This window comes from Myodes glareolus, chromosome 14 (genome assembly GCF_982192425.1).
Source record: "Myodes glareolus chromosome 14, mMyoGla1.1, whole genome shotgun sequence".
In the NCBI taxonomy this organism is placed as follows: domain Eukaryota; kingdom Metazoa; phylum Chordata; class Mammalia; order Rodentia; family Cricetidae; genus Myodes; species Myodes glareolus.
Genome location: NC_142039.1, coordinates 57,480,025 through 57,497,511, shown reverse-complemented (window position 1 = coordinate 57,497,511; position 17,487 = coordinate 57,480,025). Strand labels below are relative to the sequence as shown.

General features: G+C 43.8%; 1 protein-coding gene across 1 annotated transcript in view; it reads left to right on the top strand.

Annotated features, from left to right (window-relative positions):
• The first annotated feature begins 1,841 nt into the window (after window positions 1-1,841).
• The window catches only part of Mak (male germ cell associated kinase), a 54,477-nt gene continuing 38,831 nt past the window's right edge, over window positions 1,842-17,487 (top strand). Inside the window, exon 1 of the mRNA XM_087896543.1 lies at window positions 1,842-1,938. The gene's annotated coding sequence lies outside the window, so the exon portion shown is untranslated. The remainder of the gene's footprint in view (window positions 1,939-17,487) is intronic.

Here is a 17,487-nt window from a genome sequence, read left to right as displayed (position 1 = left end):
CTAAACACTGCAGAAGCAGGGGTGGAAAGATTGGGGAGAATTTGCAGAGATTGTCTCCTAGAAATATCAGAAGCTACACCCAGAAGGGCTCACCAACATGGCTGAAGGGCTCTCTAACAGGCCCGAGCACGGCAAACATGGCATCAACAGATCTTGCCCCTGACCCTTTCCTCTCCCTTTCTAAACTTTTAGATTACATTCCTAAAGCTATCCGCCAAGGCCTATTCCTCTTTTGTTCACTGACCTATTCCCAAGACTGGTCGCCAAGGTCCAGCTATCAAAACACATCAAGGTTCAGTAATTAAAATTCACTACTTTGACCAACCTAATTAACATACCCAACCAGAACTTACCAACACGTCCTAGCGCATTCTAACACAGCCCTCCCTTTTCCCTTCTTAAAACTGACGCTTGCAAAGCTATTTGCTGCCCATTTCTGCCCGACTCAGACTCAGCCACCTTGTCTCTGCCGTGCTTAATAGAAGATCTCTTTGTGTTTGGTTTGTGCTTGGAAAATGGTGTTTGGTGGTCTGTGCCCAAACCAGGGTTCACAGGGGAGCACCCACAGTATGCGGCTCCCTTCAACGACTGTTTAATTGTGACCTGAACAGTGACGACAACAACAATAAATTTGCTGAAGTGTATGGGGTTGGGTGGGAGGACTGGGGAAACCACAAGGCCGCAACACTACACAAAAGACTACAGGCAGCTAAGGGATGCTGAGAGTGGGGGACATGGTCCTCCCCAGGGAGGAGCACATCCACTGTTACCTGATACCAGGTGACCGGCACTGAATACAGACGCAGTAACTTTACACAGATCGAGCAGGTTATATCTAGACATATTCATGTGTATACACGTATGCCTGCAACATCAATCAATGAAAACAGAGGCCATGAATTTGAAAGAACAAGAACGGTTATGGGGGGGTCTAGAAGGAGGAAAGGGAAAGGATGTAATTATATTAAATTTCAAAAGAAACAATGTAAAAAGAAATTGATTTTCAAGAGTCAGCTTTCTCTTTGTGAACATTGTTTTTCTTCAGCTCTCCTCCACATACTCAATGTCCAACCTGCCTACACACTCTGCATTCCGGGCTCTCCCCACTGTTGCTCCCTCTTCTGTCTTCAGTGCATTCATTTAGCTGTTCCTGTCCTGGTATATAATCAACACTTCCTATACAGAACTCAACGCCTTGTTTATTACAGCCATATGACTTGCAAGCTGTGCCAATTATGTCGTATAAGCTACGCAAATTACTTCATATAAATCATGCAAACTACTTCATATAAGAGTAAACATTTCCCTTTAAAGACAATTTATCTTATTCTGCAGTATTTAATGGGTAATCTATTCATTTTAACATTTGTGAGTCAATTCATCCTTTGATTTACATATCAATGTAAAGTCTAGTTCTTAATCTGTAGCCATGTAGGGTTTGCTTGTGGTGGGTGGATATTCCTCCTTTGTGCCAATGGACCACGTACAGGGACCTAGCACAGTTCTCGCAAGCTAAGTCATATGTATCCAAGTTCTCTATCCGGGGCTCTAGCTTATCAGTTTGAAGGTATTTCCTAACAAGATCTGAATCACCTCACACATTGTGAAAGCCAACAACATCTAGAAAGGCCCTATTATAGGGTTGAATTATATAAATATTCATATTTTCAAGGTGACAATTGTATAATAAGAAATGTATTAAGAATAAATAAATACTATTAGTAATTTAAAGAAAAAAAAAAGATGAACTGGTAGAATACACACAGGCAGTACCTTCCAGACGCGGTACTTACGGAGGTGGGCGGAGCGTGTCGCGTTCGACCCCGCCCTCTGTGGGCGTGGTGTGAGCGGGGCTAGCCGCGCGGACAGGCGCGCCCTGGCCGTTTCCTAGGATACGAAACACACACGGCGCTGGAGCTTCACAAGGGAGCGAACGAGGTAAGCTGCCGGCGCCGGCGGGTAATCCCGAGCAGGCTGCGGGACCCAGCCCGACCTGAGCATCGAAGCCACCCGGCATGTCGCCTCGGCGCTCCGTCCAGCCAGGGCCACTCTCCGCCGGGAGGCGGGACCTGGACGCCGGTACGGGCGGGTGGGCGGGAGGAGGGTCCCAGGGCGGAGCGGCGGGCTGGGGGACTGGAGAACGCGGGCAGAGGACTGGCTCTCGGGGCTCCTTAAGCTTCCCAGGGTCCTTCAGGCTCCCCAGGACTCCTAGGACTCCCCAGAGTTCTCCAGGCTCCCTAGGGCTTTCCAGGACTTGGCGCTATCCTCCCTTAACAAGTCTGCAAAGGCTGAGCTGATGTCGTAGGACCCCTACACATTCTGAGGATATTCTGGATGAGTGGAAACTACTTTTAGGAGTGAGGCGCGGGACTGAATCTGAGGGGAAGCAGAGCCGAGTTCAGATCTCATAAAGTAGAAATGGAGGGAGGAGAAAGAGAAGGTCCAACTCCAGACCTGCTCGGAGCATTCAAGGTTGCAAGCAGGTGGGAGCTGAACTCCTGCACTGAGGGGCGGTCTAGGTGTCCTCTCCAAGCCCAGGAGACCCACCCTCCGGGGTCAGAACCCCCTCCTCCCAACCCCGGTGACATCTGCTCCTAGAGACTTAGCTCATAAGGATTAAAGTGCGCCAAACAAAGACTGCTCTTTATCGCAATTGGGCCTTTAATTTAGGCACAGATGTGAAGCACAGGGACCAATGTCACTACATAATGTCGTTTGTTGTCACTATATCATTTGCTGTAATGGTAAAGGATTCTCATAGAGGTCACCTATTTTAATCAGAACTGGCCTTGTGCAGGATGTTAGAGCTCTCCGGCCGTGGGTTCATTCATTAATTAACTTTTAAACAGTTTGTGAATGTTAGCACAGAGCTGTCTTTGTGGCTTTACAATCTGAGGCAGAATCTTTTCCTGCCTGGTATGGTGGCTCAGTCTATACTAACACCAAGAATTCAAAGCTATCATGAGCTAATAGCCAAATTCAAAGCCGGCCTGGGCTCCATGGGATTCAGGCTGGGGGTGGGGGAATAGTCTTTTCCCGTTACAATAATCCTTCTTTTGATTTCTGTAAATAAGTTTGCCACTTGACTAGTGTGGATTCGTTTTCTTTCTTTTTTTTTTTTTAAATTCCTCTATTTTGTTTTTAGCTGATACAAAAATTCTTAAAACACTACGGTTTTGCTTAAAACGTTAATGGTGGCCTTGGAATGTTATGAGAAAGTGTCCTCCTAAGACATATCCTAACCATTTCTGTTGGGTGACTGGCAGGCACATTTTACCCTCCATCTGCCCTCCACACTAATCCTTTTTAATCTTATTTAAATCCCTTATTAGCGAGTAGAGAATTGACAATAACTGTGCATTTGTGTTGTAATTATACAGTTGGATAAAAGTAAATAAGAGAGAATGAATATTGTTACAGTCCTGTGGTTGGAAGTCTAAATGAATGTCCCTTTTAATGTCAGCATGGAATACGTGTTTAACCTGCAGGAGGGTCGATGAATGTTATGTCTGAACTGTTGAAAATTCAGAGTCCTTAACAACTGTGTTACATTCATAGATTTAGAGCAGCAATGTTGCATGTGAGATGAAGACCCATGGGCAGGGAGCTGTGCTTTTACTTAAATTAGATATACTGCTTTTTTGAGTCGTAATCAGTTCAGGGCCTTGCTGTGCTCCGCTGGTAAAAAGTAGCTGTTGGTATGCAGCCAGCAAGGCGGTGCATGGAAATATTGATTTCTACCTTTAGGGATGGGAACATGCTTGCCCCACACCACACAAGCATGAGGTTCTGAGTTCAGTCTACGGAATTAATGTGAGAAGAAAAAAATACCAGACACACACACACTTGTAGTTTCAAGGGCAAAGACAGATGAATCTCACTGGTCATCTAGCCTCACCAAGTTGGCAAGTCCCTGGCCAGTGAGAGATGCCATCTCAGAACAGGGTGAGCAGCATCCAGAAGGACACAGGGGCTGACCTCTGGCCTACGCACACGCCTTCTATTGTGCCATTGTCTCTCTATCTTCAGAGGATGGGAGGAATGGGAAACACTTTCCAGCCCTGAAGACCCGCTTGTTTTATAATTGCCATGACTCGGGAAGAAAGCCTTGCTAAAGAGCTTTTGTTTTTTGTGTCCTAGGAAGTCTAGGACACGAGCATGTTTTACCTAAAGAGTGGGTGAGGTTTGAAATGGATGGATTCTCACAAATCTGACCTTTTCAATATCTAGTGGCATCCACATGCTCTTCACTTCATCCCAAACACATCACCAGGAAATGACTGTGGTCCCTGCTGACTAGTCCTTAGCTCTAACCATAGCCCCTGCTGCCATTGTCCCCAAAACAGACTTTTCATTTCCATTGTTTATTCAGAGGTTGATTAGTCTGCCTTAAAAATGAAACTTCTAGAATAGCCTTTTCTAAACGGTTTAGCTTCCAGAGCAAGGTAGAGAGTCATCGTTGACTGGGTGGTCTGTTTGCTATGAGTACTGGGCGCAGAGAGGCAGGGTGGCCCTCCCCTTCAGGGTGGTGCTGATGGTGGTTGATGGGCCCCGCAGTGGAAGGATGAGGAGCAGTCAGCTCATCTTCTAGGTTGGGAAGTGGATGCAAAGTGGTCTTTGCTCCTTATTCAGGTACCCTCTTACCTTCTGTTTCTACTTCCTGTATACCACCCACCCCAAGCCCACCCTCTCCCCTCCACTTTGCTTACCAGTGTTGCCTCTTGCATTCTCTCCTAAAACAGTGTAGACGTTTGCGGGAGCCTGACTCTCCTCTTCCATGCTCTCCATGCTTGGTGCATGGTCAGCTATTATCAGGAGAATAATTGAGCTAAAGGATGTCGTCACCATGCCATTGTATCCGTGTGTACGGTGTGTGCACAGGCTAGAGAAGAAGGCAGGTGTCCTGCTCTGTCACTTTCCACATGACACACGGTTTCCCAACTGAATGTGGACAAGGCTGGCCGCCAGGATCCACCAGGCATCCTCCTGTCTCTGTCTCCCAAAGCTGTGGGGTCACAGGCACATGGGACCACACCCAGTTTTCCCTGTGCTTGTTAGGGAGCCAGACTCAGGTCCTCAGGGCCCCCCAGGCCTTGTTCTTACTCACTGAGCCGTTTCTCCAGTTCCCACACTGGCATATTTCAGAATTATATTTTGAAATTTAGAATTTTAAGATTTACTTCTTTTATCATATGTGTATGAGGAGTTTGCTTGCATGTATGTCTGTGTCCTGTGTATCCTGTAACTGGAGCTGTGAACTGATATGCCAGGTGCTGGGACTCAAACTGGGGTCCCCTGCAGGAGCGGTGAATGCTTTTAGTCACTGAGTCACCTCTCTGGCGTCAGAATTACGTTATTTTTATGGCAATGCTTCATGTAGATTTTTCTGCCTTAATCGTCCAGGTCCTAGTGTCTCACACTTCCTTTCTCGTCGCTGCTTCAAAGGCCTTTCTAGTGTCGTTCCAGAAATCAGGATGATCCAGGTGCAGCTCCAGATTTCAGGGTGGGGGGTGACTGGTACCGCAGACCCCTGTCCACTGACAGCCACAGGCCCCTGTCCCCTGACAGCCACAGGCCCCTGTGCCCTGACAGCCACAGGCTCCTGTCCCCTGACAGCCACAGGCCCCTGTCCACTGTCCACTGACAGCCACAGGCCCCTGTCCACTGACAGCCACAGGTCCCTGTCCACTGACACAGGCCCCTGTCCACTGACAGCCACAGGTCCCTGTCCACTGACAGCCACAGGCCTCTGTCCACTGACAGCCACAGACCCCTGTCCACTGACAGCCACAGACCCCTGTCCACTGACAGCCATAGGCCCCTGTCCACTGACACAGGCCCCTGTCCACTGACATCCACAGGTCCCTGTCCACTGACAGCCACAGACCCCTGTCCACTGACAGCCATAGGCCCCTGTCCACTGACACAGGCCCCTGTCTACTGACAGTCACAGGCCCCTGTCCACTGACAGCCATAGGCCGCTGTCCACTGACAGCCATAGGCCCCTGTCCACTGACAGCCACAGGCCCCTGTCCACTGACACAGGCCCCTGTCTACTGACAGTCACAGGCCCCTGTCCACTGACAGCCATAGGCCCCTGTCCACTGACAGCCATAGGCCCCTGTCCACTGACAGCCACAGGCTCCTTCCATTGATAGGCATAGGCGCCTATCCACTGATAGCTGTATGCTGATGTTTCAAGGAGAGGAACAGGGCTAGGAGTCTTGTGGTTGTGCTATGGTACAGAGGCTATGTAACTTTGGAACAAAGGGGATAGTTCCTTTATGAAGTGCAGCAACTGTAAAGTCAAAAATGGTGGTTATTGTTGGACATCACATGCAGAAACCAAAGAGCTTCAAGCCTAACTTGAGCATCGGATGGACTCCATCCTTTGATCTCTGGTTGATCATAAACAGCCCATTTCACTCCCTGTGCGTTTGCTTTACATTCTTACTAATGGAGGAATGTTGTGATACAGCTTTCTGCCTAAACAAATTCTCTAGCTGCTACTTAGCCAGAAAGGATCAGTAAACCTCTCTCTAGAGAGCTCATTTCCTCGAAACAGGCATGCGCCCCTGAGCAGGGGTAACTGGGAGACAGGGCAGCAATCCGGTGTGCCGTCATCATCTGCAGAAGCAATTCAAATGCAAGCAAATGTCCTTTAGTCTGTGGGTGGCTAACCCAGCAGGGGGCACAGGACAGAACAAGCATCCCCAAACACCTTCCCAGTTGTGTTTGCTCATGCAGGAAAAGAACAACTGAAGAAAAGTACATTTCAATTAAGAACCATCTTCAGTAATTTTTCTACATTAATGCCTTGATATTTTGATTGGTATCTGAGTGTATAGTATAAATACAGTTTAGGGAAACTCATTTCTCCCCCACCAGGCAAACCAGAAGCCATTTGCTGGCATTTGTTAAGACATTCCACCTAGGTATACATTGAGGAAGATAAAGATATCCTAAATATAAATGGCATTGTCTTAGTTAGGGTTTCTATTGCTGTGAAGAGACACCATGACCACAACTCTCTTATAACGGAAGACATTTTATTGGAACTGGCTTACAGTTTGCAGTACAGAGATTTAGTTCATTGTCATCATGGCGAGAAACCTGGTGACACGCAGGCAGGCATGGTGCTAGAGAAGGAGCTGAGAGTTCTACATCTGGATCCACAGGCAGCAGGAGAGATTGTGCACTAGGCGTACATGAGACCTCAAAGGCCACCTCCACAAGGTCACACCTACTCCAACAAGGCCACACCTACTCCAACAAGGTCACACCTACTCCAAGAAGGCGAGACCTCCTAATAGTGCCACTCCCCACGGACCAAGCATAGAGTCTTTGGGGGCCATTGTTATTCAAACCGCCACAGGGGTCTTACAATTACAAGATCTTACCATGGAGTTGCACAGCCTGTTTCCATGTGTCTTTAAAGGAAATGTTTCCTGTAATGTCCATACTACTAAGTGTACTATGCCTGTAGCGAGGAGATGGTTTGCACTCTATGCTCTATGTGCTATTCATGCTTATTATTGTTATGGTATGGTATGGGAGCCAGGCAGGGGCTGGAGATTGAAACACACAGAGAGACACACAGAGACAGACTCATGGGTCATTCTTGAAACAAGAATGCCAATTTGAATCAAGAACGCCAACTTTATTGTGTTCCAGGGCAGTTTAGATTGGGCCTTCTCTGGCCAATGGCCATGCCCTAACTCTCAGGATCCTTCGACTGCAAGCCACCAGTGCTCAGAGCAGCTGCAAACACAGGAAAACAAATTGTTTTATTCAGAGCAGCTGCAAGCATAGAAAAAACAAGTTATTCAAAGCAAATTCAGGGTCTGGGGGTCCACAGTCCCCGACAGTTTCCTTTCTGAAGAAGAAGTGTTAAATGCATAGATACTCCTCTGATCTAAAAACCTTACAGCATTCCAAATACATCCCTGAAAACAGGGAATTATGTGATTTTTGCTGTGCGTGTGTGTGTTCACGGATGCGTCTTTCTCAGAAAGCCTGCTTTGGGATGCCTTGGGGACTTTGACAGCTATGACACCTCGTTGTTGGGCCTCAAGTATCATCTGTCAGAGAGAAGCATCTCTTGAGTTTTACCTCATGAAAGTGGAAGCGCTCCGGTGAGAGGAAAATAATCCTAGAATGCAGGACCAAACCAGAAGAGATATTTCAAAGCAAGCTGTCTTCTAATGGTGCTATTCGGGAACCAAGCATAAAGTCTCCATTGTGCCCCAGTTGAGACCCCCAGAGAAACCACTGGAATCCAGTCAAGTCCAGAATGTAAAAGCAAGGTTTATTTCTTTTGCCAGCTAGCTGGGAGTTCCCCATTACATACAACGTAGCGCAGTAGGGAGAGCTCCCGTCCCTCATTTGGGGTTGACTTGTATAGGCAAAAACCGCAAGCCAGGTTTGCTCAGGGTCAAGGGGGTTAGTTTTGCTGAGTACAAGGTATGGTCTACTTCTGCATACCCTCTTCCTCCTTAAGCGGCTACTTCTGCTTCTGTGCATGCCCCCACCCTCCCCCCAAGCAGTTATTTTCTGCTCCTGTCTAGACCACAAAGCTGGGTGTTGACAGGGGACTAGCTGCTAGGGATAATTGGTCTGCACTTTTGCAAAAAGTTCCTGTTTCCAGCTAACTTTTGATGCTGCAAAGTTTCTTGAACCCAGTGCCCTAACCAGCTCCTGATCAAGCAAAGTTTCTTAAAATGTTCCATGTCCTTACAGTCTCTAGCACAATGAGAGATTTCTGGAAGCCAAGAACAATCAAGAGACATGAGTTAAAAAACAGCTCCCTGAATTGAAAGTAGAACAAAGGAGGAAATTAGTGAGTTAGGTTGGACCTTATTTTGTTCAATTACAGTAACAAAATCAAGACCCGGTGGAGCCTAGGAGTCTGGCAGAACATTCTAATATGTTCACATCGGTGGTTTTGAAGCCCACAAAGCTCTGGAAAATGAAATTTTAAAAATAAACAAATGAGTTGCGTAAACTCATTTGTGACAGAAGGAGCTGAATGGTATGAGGCCCTCCACTGTCTGTCTGCTTTGCTCTGTCTTTCCTTGAGCTTGTCTACAGGTGTATGACTGTGCTACGTGAAAGCATCAGTGACATAGATATGACCACCATATTGCTTTATTAAAATCTGAAAATGTCTGTATTCCATACTCCCAAGAGTTTCACATAAGCATTAGTGAACTTTTGTTGGATTTATGTATGTCAATACATTTCTCATCTGACTCATTAATAGATGTAAATTAGCAAATCCAGAAATAGGGAGTCCATTATTTCACAAAAATCAACTATTTTCTTTTATTTTTATTATTTATTTATTATTTAGTTTATTTTTTGATTTTTATTGAGCTCTACATTTTTCTCTGCTCCCCTCCCTGCCTCTCCCCTCCCCTCCAACCCTCTCCCAAGGTCCCCTTACTCCCAATTTACTCAAGAGATCTTGTCTTTTTCTACTACCCATGTAGATTAGATCTATGCATGTCTGTCTTAAGGTTCTCATTGATGTCTAAGATCGTGATTTGTGGACTGGTTTTCTTTGCTTTATGTTTAAAAACCACTTGTGAGTGAGTTCATATGATAATTGTCTTTCTGGGTCTGGATTACCTCACTCAAAATAATGTTTTCTAGCTCCATCCATTTTCCTGCAAAATTCAAGATGTTGTTATTTTTTCTGCTATGTAGTACTCCATTGTATAAATGTTCCACAATTTTCCTTATCCACTCTTCGGTTGAAGGGCATTTAAGTTGTTTCCAGGTTGTGACTATGACAAACAAAGCTGCTATGAACATAGTTGAGCACATGTCCTTGTGGCACGATTGAGCATCCTTTGGATATATACCCAAAAGTGGTATTTCTGAGTCTTGAGGAAGGTTGTTTCCTAATTTTCTGAGAAATCGCCACACTGACATCCAAAGGGATTGTACCAGCTTGCATTCCCACCAGCAATGCAGCAGTGTTCCCTTTACCCCACAACCTCTCCAGCATAAGTTGTCATCAGTGTTTTTGATCTTGGCCATTCTTACAGGTGAAAGATGGAATCTCAGAGTTGTTTAGATTTGCATTTCTCTGATGACTAAGGATGTTGAACATTTCCTTAAGTGTCTTTCAGTCATTTTAGATTCTTCTGTTGAGAGTTCTCTGTTTAGGTCTGTACTCCATTTTTTTTAATTGGATTATTTGTTCTTTTGATGACTAATTTCTTGATTTCTTTGTATATTTTGGAGATCAGACCTCTGTCTGATGTGGGGTTAGTGAAGATCTTTTCCCATTCTGTAGGTTGTCGTTTTGTCTTGTTGACCATGTCCTTTGCTTTACAGAAGCTTTTCAGTTTCAGGGGATCTCGTTTATTAATTGTTTCTCTCAGTGTCTGTGCTGCTGGGGTTATAGTTAGGAAGTGGTCTCCTGTGCTAATGCGTTGAAATGTATTTCTCACTTTCTCTTCTATAAGGTTCAGTGTGGTTGGCTTTATATTGAGGTCTTTGATCCATTTGGACTTGAGTTTTGTGCATGGTGATAGATATGGGTCTATTTTCATTCTTCTACATGCTGATATCCAGTTATGCCAGCACCATTTGTTAAATATGCTTTCTTTTTTTCATTTGATATTTTTTGCTTCTTCATCAAAAATCAGGTGTTCAAAGGTGTGTGGATTAATATCCGCATCCTTGATTCGGTTCCATTGGTCCTTCTGTCTGTTTTTATGCCAATACCAAGCTGTTTTCAGTACTGTAACTCTGTAAGTAGAGTCTGAAGTCGGGGATTGTGATGCCTCCAGAAGTTCTTTTATTGTACAGAATTGTTTTGGCTATCCTGGGTTTTTTGCTTTTCCAAATGAAGTTGAGTACCGTTTTTTCGAGGTCTATGAAGAATTTTGCTGGAATTTTGCTGGACATTGCATTTAATCTGTAGATTGCTTTTGGTAAGATTGCCATTTTTACTATGTTAATTCTACCTACCCAAGAGCATGGGAGATCTTTCCACTTTCTGGTGTCTTCTTCAATTTCTTTCTTCAAAGATTTAAAGTTCTTGTCATACAAGTCTTCCACTTATTTGGCTAGAGTTACTCCAAGATATTTTATGCTATTTCACAAAAAATCAACATTTTTTGCATTATGCTGTTACCCCAAATGTAGAAAATTGCACACTTTACCATCATGTGACACATCACACTCAAGCCTGAAGCTCACCAAAACATCACGTAAAATTATCTTCAAACTGTGTGTTGAAGGTGTTCATGAAACATGCATGTATTTCAGGTTTAGAATTGATTCCCATTCTTAAGCTACTTCAACATATATATGTAAATATTCCAAAGTCCAAAAACATTTAAATCCAAATCACTTCTGTTCCTACACGTTCTTAGAAGAACTCCTGGTCTGAGGACACACTCTGTCCCTTGATTGTTTCAATACATTTCTGTATTTTTGAAATTTTAAAAAAAAGCGATATAAAGCAATTCTATTTCAGAATTTATTTATTTATTGGTTTTTTGAGACAGGGTTTCTCTGTGAAACAGCTCTGGCTGTCCTGGAACTCGCTTACTAAACCAGGCTGGCCTTGAACTTCCAGAGATGTTCATGCCTCTTGCCTGGGATTAAAGGTGTGCGAAAGTATGTGCCACCACTGCAGGGCCTGAGTTTATTTTTTAAATAATAGTTTTAAAGTAAATTTCAGTTACTCAGGTTGTAATGAAAAGCTCAAGTACAATCACCACACCTCCGAGAGTGGTTACCTTGTGAACTACTTCAAACTGGTCACTTGGAAATGCTCTAGCCACGTGAACCCTAAAGCAGTAAGTTCATCTGCAGTAAGTAAGCCACATGACCACTAAATGCAGTAACTGACAGTACCCTGGATTCTCTGCTGGAGAGGGAGGTGCAATTCAAGGAGAGCATTGGAATAGGACTGCCCAAGTATGGTGTTCATCTTCAGTAGATATGGAGTTGTTAGATATGTATGTTAACCTTAGGTGTTATGGAAAAAGAGGTCTATGTGCCCCCAGCATGTGCATTTGGAGAGAGTCCTCAGATAGTGCGGTGGGGCTAAAAGCAGGGAACGGGTGAGTCTGTGATCTTAGTTCTCTGTGAGCTTGGTGCAGACACTATCAAGCATTCAGAGTTTGGTAGATGGCTAGTGGAGGGACCTGTGATTCTTGGGTCAGTGTTCTAGATTTATCAACTGTCCCATCTGCACTACAGAACTGTTGGGGGTCCTGTGTGTGAGTCCTCTGGAAAGTTAGCCATGTGCTGCATACCGTTGTTACTAGAAAAGTCAGAATAACTGGACTTGGTAGTACGCACCCGTAATCCCAGTACGCAGGAGGTTTAGGCAAGAGGATTGCGAGTTGGAGGCTAGCCTGATCTACATAGTAAGTTCAGAGATAAAAAGCAGGCATAACTGGGCGTTGGTAATGTGCTTATCTGCTTCCAGGATGCCTGGCTGGGCACTGCGTCCATAGGACTTCCTCAGTCGCTCTGTCTTGATGTATATGACCACCTCGTGTTTAACACCAATTGTGCTGTCTTCCCTGGGTGGGGAGCGCTTTGACAGAGTGTATTAGCCCATGTGTTAATTATGTGACCTTTTTAGTCAAAGGAAGAAAAGACAATAGTGATCCTGGATTATCTGTTGGTCGCCGTTGCTCTAGTGACACATGATGCAACTGCAAAGCTCTGCTTCTCCCTCTCATCCCTGACGAGCTGCACTTGGCCTAGGGTTGGCCCCACACCTTTTATCCTCTTCATCCCAGGACCCAGGCTGAACAGCAGCCGGCTGGGACCACACTGCTTCTGTTCTGTTTATTGGTCAGAACAAGTCACGTGACCAAGTGGGCCTGGAGTGTGCATGCTCTTCTGCCACATGGACCGGCTGTGTCCAGTCAAGGGAGGGCTGTCAGATCTGTACAGGAGTGTAGAACTGGGCTCTCCTGCCGGGTTAATCCTATTTCTGAGTTAAGGTAGAGACTGAACTAGTTTCAGTGTGAGTTGACAGTCATTTAGAGGAAACTACTTGCCATCAATGAGGGGCATAGTGACTTTCAGGGGCTTCAGGGCTTTATTTCTGTGACTTGGTTACAGTTGGGAAGTCTTAAATAATGGAGTTCCCTCCCTTTCCAGAAAGTTTCCTGGGGTTTTGCTGTACAAAGAAGTGAGCAGAGATTTCTGTTACCAGGTTCTACTTTGGATGCTGTCTTGGCAGTCCAATAGAGCTGATCTCCCCAGGAAGGGCACTTTGCCCATGCCATCTTAATGCCAGCCACACATGCCATTGGGACACAGAGTAATTGTGATCATGAAGAAATTGTGGTAGAAAGAAAAAATTATCCAAGTTTTTTGTTTTAGTTGTTTTGCCCTGCTTTCAGCTGGAAGAGAGTATGTGTCTGTCAGTGACCTGTGTTTCTTTCTTTCCTTTTTTTCTTTCTTTCCTTCTTTTGTGTAATAATCACAAAGTTACTATGTTAGTGGGAGAGGTTCAAAGTATTTAAAAATACATATTTAGGGCTGAGGGTGTAGAATGTTTGCCTAGAACATGCAAGGCCATGAGTTCAATGTTCTATACCACAAATAAATAGTTTTATTTATTACATGCACATGTGTGTGCGTGTGCATGTGTGTGGACACCTTGTGAGAACCATTTCTCTTCTTCCACTAATGTGGGTCCCAGGGATTGAGTCAGATCATCTGGCTTGGCAGGAATCACCTATGCCTACTAAGTCATCTCACAAGCCCATAATAAATAATTTTAAAGGTATATATGCATAGTCTCATGGTATTTTAGAGCTGAACTGACCTCTTAGTTACTCAGATTGAGTTTCTTTTTATAAAAAAAATATTTATTTATTATGTATACAATATTCTGTCTGCATGTATGCCTGCAGGCCAGAAGAGGGCACCAGACCTCATTACAGATGGTTGTGAGCCACCATGTGGTTGCTGGGAATTGAACTCAGGACCTTTGGAAGAGTAGGCAGTGCTCTTAACCACTGAGCCATCTCTCCAGCTCCCCTCAGATTGAGTTTCTGTCCATAGAAAGTTTTTCAAACCATTATTTTGGAATTTGAAAGCAGATAAAGATCCAAACCTTAGTCCTGTTTGTTTGTTTGTTTGTTTGTTTGGAGATAGGTCTCCTGTGTTCCAGGCTGTCCATAAACCTGCGTTGTAGAAGATGATCTTGAACTTCCGATCCTCTTGCTTCCATTTCCTGAGTGCTGGTATCAGCCCCCAGCTGGTACTGGGGATCCAGCCCAGAGCTCTGTGTGTGTCAAGCAGGCACTCTGCCAACTGAGCCGCATCCCCAGCCCCAATCCTCAGTCCTTGTCCTCTAATTCTGACTCAGTAATTCAGTGAGAGGCAGCTTTCCACAGTTGTACTGGTGTGTTTCTTGTAAAATCAAATCTAATTTGTTTCCATCAGATCTAATCATATATATTCCCAATGAACACATGTACTTGCTCACGTATACATGTATACATGCTACCAGTGGCTGGGTGCTGCCTGGTTCAGTGCTTCTTATCCAAAGCTGTAGTGTGGCCCATTGAAATACACAGTTTACCCTTTGGTCTGTTCATCTTTGCTTGCAAGTGTTAATTACCACAAGTCATTGGTCTGGCTTAAGGCCTCTGGTTTCTGCTATACGATCAATGGGCTCTAACTGGGACTCCTCTTGGATATCCTGTAGTTGTCCTAAGTCATGGAGATCCATCCTGCTGTTTGGATCTGTAGGTTCGTCCGCTTCATATGCTCCAATAGTTCTTAGATTCAGTGGATGTTGGGATGGGCCAACTCATAGACCTGGTTCTGGGCTTGGCAGTAACTTGGTTGATCAGCTCATTAGCTTTCCCTCATCATCACTACTTGGATGCACTCTCCAGCACTGCCTCAGGATCTGTTTTGCCCAGGCAAGGTGCAGGGCCCTCTCTCCTGATTGTTGTAGAGAGCATGTGAGGAGGAATAGGGTGGGCTCTACTGCTCTCATACCCTCAGGGCTGGCTCACCCGTGTGGACAGAGACTGCTCATTTGTTCCCAGCTACCCAGATCCAGAATAAACACAGAGAGACTTTATTAATTGCAATACTGTTTGGCCAATAGCTTAAGTGTATTTCTAACTAGCTCTTACATCTTAAATTAACCCATTCCTATTATTTTATATTTTACCAGGAGGCTCATGGCCTACCTGCAAGGTTCTAGCTCACATTTCATGTCTTTTTCTTCTGATGGCTACATGGTGTCTCACTGACTCAGCCTTCTTTCTTCTAGCATTCAGTTTAGTTTTTCTGCCAAGCTCTATTCTGCCCTGTCATAGGCCCAAGTAGCTTCTTTATTAACCAATGACATTCACATCATACAGAGGGGAATCCCACATCACCTCCCTTTTTATGTCTAAATAAAAACGAAGGTTTTAACTTTAATGTAATAAAATTACATGTACAAAACAGTTATCAAGTAAGAATTATAGTTACAATATTTAGTCCATTTATATTTGGCAAATTAAGGAAAATACTCTTATCATCTATCCTATCATTGTGAGTCGAAAGTTTTATATCTAATCTCTCTTTTATAATTAAAACTGTCTTTCTTCAACTCCATCAAAGATTCCAGAAGGATATAATATTACCTAAGTTATCAGGAAGTGCATTGTAAGCAAATTTCAAAACTCTAGAATCAATAGAGACATCTTGCTGCTTGACAGTCACCCAAAGTTCTTCTGTAATGTTGGAGCCATCAATCTTCAGCCTATTGGCCCATAGCATCTGGCAGACTTTTCCATGAAGCAGGAAATTTGAAAGACAGTTCCATCTATATTGGCAGTTTCACAGTCATTTTCTTCTGTGTCCTACAGAATGTCTGGCAGACTCTTTCATGAAGTAGGAACCCCAAAGAACAGTTTCACCTTTAGGCAAGTTCAACAGTCATTTTTCTGTAGGTTCTTCATGTCCAGTTCGTATAACATACCATCAAGCAGTCCAGGCAAGAGCAATTTCTTGCCCAAATGGCTGACCAACTTCGTAAGGAGCCTCTTCAATGCCCATCATCCTTTTGAAGTAGATTGGTGCTGCCAGGACCATATGTGTCTCATTGTCATGAAAAGTCCTAAGTTCTTAAAACATTTTAAATGTCATATTCTGTTAGTCTTTGAAAAGTTTGAAGAATATCTATCCATTTTAAATATACCTCTGTACATTTAGAAAACCTAATATTACTACAGGCTTGACTATTATAGATGACTATCTATTAAACTGTATTTCTTAATTATACATTGTATTTTTAAACGAAGTGCACAGACACAATACCTTAACCAAGAGCAGAAATATATATACATAACAAAATTGACCTTAAATTTGTATCAATAAACCAAGATCTATACCAATGTAGCATATCCCCCTTTAAATGTAAGCAAACATTCATAAACAATATTTGGGGAATTTGAGCATAGTTCTGTCCAAACTGCTTCCTGCATTTTGTTGGGTGAAGTAATTTTGGGAGGGGGGGGTGTTCACGGCAACCTTTCAGGGGGTCTTGGTCTATCAAATCACATTCATCTGGAAGGAATCCACAGGTTCTCATCTTCTGTGAAAACAAAAGCAGAACCTCTTTTCCAAAGCAGCATATCCTTAGATCTAAATTTTGAAGTCAAGATACCTTTATGTTGGTTTAACTTAGCAGTGTATACAATAAAATGTCTCTCTGTATTTAGTTCATTCACAGTCAAGAGATTTAAAGAAAACACAATGATATACATAATCCAGACTCTCTGTGTATATTCCGTCTTTATGTGGCTTATTTTTTTACTCCTTTAATCTATGACTTTCTGTACTCTTTATTTTTAAAAACCATTTATTTTCATTTATAGCTCTCTATATTCCTTTTCTTCTCTCTCTCAAGCCTACATACATCTATCCAACACTGTGACCCATTCAAAGGTCTTTTTCTTCTGAATCTGTCTTTATTGTTTATCTGTAATTATTTTCTGACTAGGAGTGCTTTTTTTATTTTAATGCTTAGCAGGCATGGCTAGGACCAACTTCATGGTCCTGCCTGTTGGTTCTGCCCAGTCCAGCATGGCAGATGTCTGTTCAGTGTGAACCATGCTCACAGCTCCGTTTTCAGGCATAAAGAGGGTCCATTTTGCCATTAAGCAACTTGTAGCACTCTACTCACAAACCCCATTTAAATGCTCCATAGCCAGACCTTTTAAAGAAGTTATGTAATTTTTACTGTACTTCTCTTAAAGAAACCATAGTGCCCCTGCTCACTGCAAGCCCATCTGGAAAAAAGCAAATTGCGGCAAAAAAAAAAAAAAGAAAGAAAAAGCTGTGCTAAACTCTGCTCTTTTGTGTCTAGAACTCCTTTTCAAGCACTGTCAGGTTTTTGTGTGAACTTAGCTGGCACATATTGACACGCCAATCTATAGACAGAGATTGCTTGTTTGTCTCCCAGCCACCCAGACCCCAAATAATCAC